The following is a 6,310-nucleotide window of genomic DNA, read 5'->3' on the forward strand; positions in this document are numbered from 1 at the left end:
ACACATACACACACACACACTGTCCACACACACACACACACAGTCCACACACACACTGTCCACACACACACACTGTCCACAGACACACACACACTGTCCACACACATAGTCCACACACACACACTGTCCACACACACACACACACACACACACACACATGGTCCACATACATAGTCCACACACACACACTGTCCACACACACACACACTGTCCACAGACACACACACACTGTCCACACACACATACACACACACACACACATGGTCCACATACATAGTCCACACACACACACTGTCCACACACACACACACTGTCCACAGACACACACACACACACTGTCCACAGACACACACACACACACACTGTCCACACACACACAAACACACACACACAGTCCACACACAGTCCACAGACACACACACACACAGTCTACAGACACACACACACACACACTGTCCACAGACACACACACACACACACACTGTCCACACACACACAAACACACACACACACAGTCCACACACAGTCCACAGACACACACACACACAGTCTACAGACACATACACACACACTGTCCACAGATACACTCACACACAGTCCACACTCACACACACTGTCCACACACACACTGTCCACACTTATGCACACACACAAGGTCCACACATGGGTGTCCACACTGACACACAGACGTGCGGGCACTTGCTCTCGTGCTTCCCCGTGGCCTGGCCTGTCCTCCGGGTGCCATCTGTCCTCAGCAGGTCCAGGGCACTGTCCTTGGCACGGCTACCTATGGGGGCGCATCATCACTGTGTCCACTTACTGATGGGACCTGAATCCCAGTCACTGAAGGTCACACTGCAGCCCCAGCTCTGCGTGGACACACCAGGGGACTCACACACAGGCACAAACAGGCAGAGTGGACACAGAGCGCCCACATCAGATGGGTCCCCAGGCCCCGGGGCCCAGGCGGCTGCTCGGCCTCCCCCAGCCAGCCCTGCTCCTGGTGGCCAGAGTTGGCCAGCCTCCTGTGCTGCCTAGAGCAGGCCTGCTTCCTCCGAGTGGCCACCAAGCCCAGTGCACACGAGCTCCGGAGCGCAGGGCGAGATGGCCTGGAAGGTGGAGCCTTGAGGCCTGGCTAAGCTTAGGCTGGTCACGCTGCCTACCTGGCCTCTGTCCCCACCTGCAGGACAGGAGCAAGGTCGCCCCTCCAGGGCTGATGGTCCAGGGAGGGCAGCAGGCACAGGAGGCCACCGCAGGTGCTGCCAGGGGATCCCCTGCCTTCCTGGTCCTCCTCCCAGGGCAGGGCCACAGTCGAGGCTCCAGCCTGCTGGACTCCGATCCTGGCCTGGGACGAGCCTGCGGGGTTGCTTCAGGGAGAACCGCCTGTTGTGAGGGATGAGGACGCACGTGGACGGCGGGGAGAACGGCCGCGGGAAGGAGGGGCCCAGGACTCCTGGGGTGGGGGCAGCAAGGGCGCAGCATCTTCCTGGGGCAGTGGGGGGCTGGTGTCTGGGCAGCCTCCGAGTGGATGACACTTTGGTGGGGGGAGCAGACGTCCCCGCATGGCCTCTCTGAGCTCCTGGCCTCCACTCCTGGGTGAGCAGGGCTGGTCAGAAACCTTGGGCAGTAGCTCCACCCTGCAGAGCTGTGGCCCTGCTGTCCCTGACCAGTGGTGGTCAGCAGTGAGGTGCTGGGCAGGACTCTCCTCTGCATCCCTTCTTGCTGTAGGAGGGCCACAGGCCACCTGCCTCCCTCCACTGAGGCTGAACTCCTCCGTGTGGTCCCCAGGGAGGCCGGGGCCCTTCCTGGGAGGAACACTGTGAGGTGGACCTGTCAAAGGGCTTCCTGAGGGGACAGGAGGGAGCCAGACCAGGCCCAAGGGCCTCCAGGGGGGTGCTCAGGCCACCGGGGGTTCTGGCCCTCCTGGGCACCAGGGCTGACTTCTGAGCGTGGCTGCCTCCCGCGCAGGGCATGACAGGGGCAGGTGGGCCGCGTGGGCAGCTGGCAGGCACTGGGGGTCTGGAAGGGTCCTGCTCCTAGAGAAGGCCTGGTGGGGGTCAGGCCAGGCCCTGCTGGAGCTCGCTCTATGGGTGTGGCCCTCCCAAGAGGAAGTTCCCTCACGGGGCCTGTAACAAAGGAGGCCAGGTCACTGCAGGGCAGGCGGGCAGAGACCGCTCTGGTGGCCAGCTGGACGTCCTCCTGAGGGCACTTGGCACCTCTCCCCTTGGGGCAGTGCACAGCCCAGGGAGTGGGTGGGCAGCTGAGTCCCACCTCACCCCGGCGGCCCCCACGCGCCCTCATGCAGCCACCCCATCACTGATAACATGTGTCCTGTCCCGGCACATTCTGGGCTCAGGGGCAGCAAGTGCCCAGTGTCCAGTCCCAAGAGGGAAGCAGACGCAGACAAGCAAATGAGGAAATGAAAGGTCATTTCAGATGCAAGACACTCGGAAAGACAGCACCGGGGCCGCGGGGGACAGCTCAGGGAGGCACCGGGAAGGCGTGGGCAGGGCGGAGGGTCTGGGAGGAAGGGCCAGCGGCTGAGGCCCAGGGGACAGGAAGGCGGGAAGGGCTCCAGGGAAGAGTGCTGGCGGCCAGGCAGGAGCGACAAAGTTCCACGGCTTCTTTCAGGGTCCTTGTCAGGGAGACAGGGAGTCCCAGAGGGTTCTAGGCAGGAAGCAGCATGACCTGGTACTGGACCGGGGTGTCCAGAGCGTGGCTGCTGCCATCCCTCGGGTCAGAGGGGGCCAGAGGTGAAGGGCGGGGCAGGGTGGAGGAAGTGCTGGGGAGCGCTGCCCCCACTCCCACAGTCTAAGTCTTGAGGGACCCCTCACTCTTCGTACCCCCAGACACAGTGGGACCAGGCTCCAGGCTGGCAGGGCGAGTGTGAGCTCCGGCTGGACTTCCAGCCTTGCCCAGGGCTGGGATCAGGTCCTGCCTCACGGAACCTGGAGAAGGGCCTCTCCACTTGGACCAGACCCTCAGGGTCTCAGGCCCCATGGCTTTGGGGTCCCTGCCTTGCAGTCCCATGTATCGGGAGCTAGAGGCTGGGGACCAGGGGACAGGCCCAGCCCTGCCCACAGGTGCCACTGTGGGAGTGACCTGAGCCCTCCTGCCCAGGACCAAGCCTGTGGGCCTCCGCCCGTGGTCCTGGGGCGCCCTCTGGTGGCTGCTGGTGGGCCCGGCCGCTGTCCCCACCCACCTGGAGCTGGGGCATGAGAGATGCCAGGAAGGGTCCTGGGGACTCTGTGGGAAAGGGGCTCACAGAAGCCCCCTTCAGGCCCTCCCACTGTCACCCCAACTCCAGGAAGCTGGTCTGCGGGATCCCCGCTCTAAGACGGGCTGAGGCCCAGCTGGTGAGGGAGCGAGAGGGGTAAGCAGGTCTGAGCCAGGGCTACAGAGGGCAGGCTGGCCCACCGTCACCTCGCCCGACCGCCAGCGGCAGGGGCCGTGCCCACACAGCATCCCCAGAGCAGCTGCCTGCTAGTGGATGCCACCGGTGCACCCAGGGCTTGTCTCGAGGCCTCCATGGGTCACAGGGGGAAGGACGGTCCCTCTGCCAGCCTGTCCTTGGGACAGCTGCTCCTACGCCCAGCAGTGGCCCCAGGCCCTTGGCACCTCCCATTCTCACTTGCTGGGGAAATCAATGTTGGTGGGAACTGAAGCAAGGGGCCCCGTCCCACTTGGTGTCGGGTGTGGCCCTGGTGGACCTGGCCAGGCTGTGTGCCCCCAGGTAGGCCTGCTGCAGGAATGACAGAGACACAGGAGACCTCTCAGCAGTGGGTGCGGAGGTGCCCTTGGGGTCTAGCCAATCATACCTGAGGAAGGCTGGCTCCGCACCATCGTTCACCAGCTTCCTGGGGCCGCATTGGCTGCCCGCGTGCCAGGTGTGGTGGGCGGGGAGGGTGAGGAGCCCAGGGGAAGGGCCTCAGGCACAGGCTGCGGGTGACGCTCCACCACTCTGGCCAGCAGCGGGGGACAGCAGGCAGGTAGGCCCCACCGCAGGCTCCTGAGGGCCCAGCCTGGGAAAGCCCGCTCCCGCCAAGGGTGGGCAGCGGGGGGCCAGGCTGTGTGGCTGCAGCCACCTCCCTGCTGCTTGCCTTGGGCCCCTTTCTCTAGCGGGACAGGACCCTTCTTCCTGGGCTGTGGGGTAGCAGGCCCACCTCCGTGAGGGCAGGGGCCACCTGGCGATTGGAGGGTCTGGGTGGCGGGCGCCCCACAAATCAGAGACATGTCAGGGGATATGTGTGGCACCTGGGGGCCAGGAGGTGCTCAGAGGCCCGCAAAGGGCCACAGGGGAGGCTCGGCTGCCCCGTCAGCTGTATGCACATGTCACCCTCCAGGGAGACCAGGGTCCTTGCTGGGGGGACATGGGCACGCCGCCCACCTTGTGCCCGCTGTATGCAGGACCTACAGCACATCTCCTGGGGCAGGTTGCCAGGAGTCCAAGGGAACTGGGGGACAGAGTGGACTGGGACCTGGGCTCACACCCAGCTCTGCCCGGGCCGTCCCCTCCTGTGTCAGGGATGCATTCTGTTTGGGCTGTTTCAGTGCCAGACCCCAGCTGGCCTGGCCATCTGCCCTGCAAGGGCCCCGACCTTCACTGACAAGGCCAGGGGTCTGCGTGGTTTGCCTCTTGGGAGTTCTGGTCTCAGCATCCTGCGGGACCCCCAGTGGCCGGGTCCCCCACTCCTCCAGGAACATGCAAGGAGGGCCTTGGAGACCTGGACACCTGCTCATGCAAATCCCTGGCCATTTGCATGCCCTCCCCCTTGGTGGCCCCATTTGCCTGGGCTGGCACCCGTCCGAATGCCCCTCAGCCCTTGGGCTGGAAGCCAGTGTGGTGGTTGTCTGGGCCCTCGGGAAGGCCAGGGGTTCAGGGGCACCCTCCTGTCCTGAGCCAGAAAAGAGGTGGCAGACTGTGGGACGTGCTGGGGCCTGGGCCCGTGACCTGTCCCCAACTCCCTGGGTGCTGTTCCTCCAGTGGGAGGGCATGCCGCACCCCGGGCCACCCAGCACCCAGGTGGGGCTAGCCTTGTGGGGAAGGAATTTCAGGGGTAAGGGAGCCCCACAGCCGCCCTCCTGTGGCAAGGCCACCTACCACCTTCCTCACCGGGATCAAGGGGAGAGAAGAGTGGGACCTTCCCTGGCCTGAAGTTCACGGGACAGCAGATGACGTCACCCTTGTCATACCCCTGAGGGGCAGCACCAGGGCTAAGGCCCTCTGATACCAAACTCCCCCCCAGCCCCTGCAACCCTGGGCCAAAGAGCATGTCCAGCTCGCACCCTGCTGCAGAGCACGTATCCAGATGTGGCAAGGAATGGCCCTATACCTAGACAGTGGGGGGACACCAAGAAGGACCAGTGCCCACCCAGAACCTCAGGCCGTGACACCGTTTGGAAATAGGGTCTTTGCAGATGTGATTGAGGGAGGATGGGGACCCCACTCGGCAACTGGTGTCCTTACAAGGAAAAGAGAGGACACAAAGACACACAAGAGGCCGTGTGGCCACAAGCCAAGGACACTCAGAGTCCCCGGAGCTGGAGGAGGCAGGGGATGCTCCCTGGAGGCTTGGGGGACAGCCCTGCCTTGCCTGGATCTTGGACTTCTTCTTGCGTGACTGGGAGAGGCCCCTTTCCAGGGTGTTGGGCAGCTGGTCTGTGGCCCTTTGCCCATGTGCTGTCTGCCCCACCCGCAGCCAGGTCTTGTCCTCAGACCCCGGTTCAAAACCATCAAACCACTCTGCCAGCTCAGAAAGGCCACATGCAAATCCTGCCCCTCTGTGGGCCCTGGACGCCAGCTTCCTCTCTGGGAGTGGGAAGTGGGGAGGATTTGCATTCCCAGGGGACAGAGGCCAGCAGGTAGTGACAGCATGAAAGAGCCTCCAGGCCTGGTGGACGAGGAGGCCAGGCTCAGGGGGACGGGCCCCAGGAGGGCAGGGCCAGCTGAGCTCTAGTCCATCTTGGTCAGTGGCCACATGGACAGCTGCCTAACAAAGGACCACAAACTGGGTGTCCGAACATGACAGGAACTCACTCTCACAGTCCTGGCGGCCAGAAGTCCTAAGCCAGGGTGCGGAGGGTGGTGTCTGCCCTGAGGGCTGCCCCTGCCCCAGGCCCTGCCCCAGGCCATCTCTGCGGACTCTGCCTGTCTCCACACTCTGCCTTCCATAACTCCCCCTCCCACAAGGACACCAGTCACACCCACTTGGGGGGACCTTATCTTAGCATATCCTTTTTCTTTTCTTAATCTTTTTGTGGGGCTGGGGTTGTGGCTCATGGTGGAGCACTCACCTAGCATGTGCAAGGC

Source organism: Callospermophilus lateralis, chromosome 2, assembly GCF_048772815.1.
Source record: "Callospermophilus lateralis isolate mCalLat2 chromosome 2, mCalLat2.hap1, whole genome shotgun sequence".
In the NCBI taxonomy this organism is placed as follows: domain Eukaryota; kingdom Metazoa; phylum Chordata; class Mammalia; order Rodentia; family Sciuridae; genus Callospermophilus; species Callospermophilus lateralis.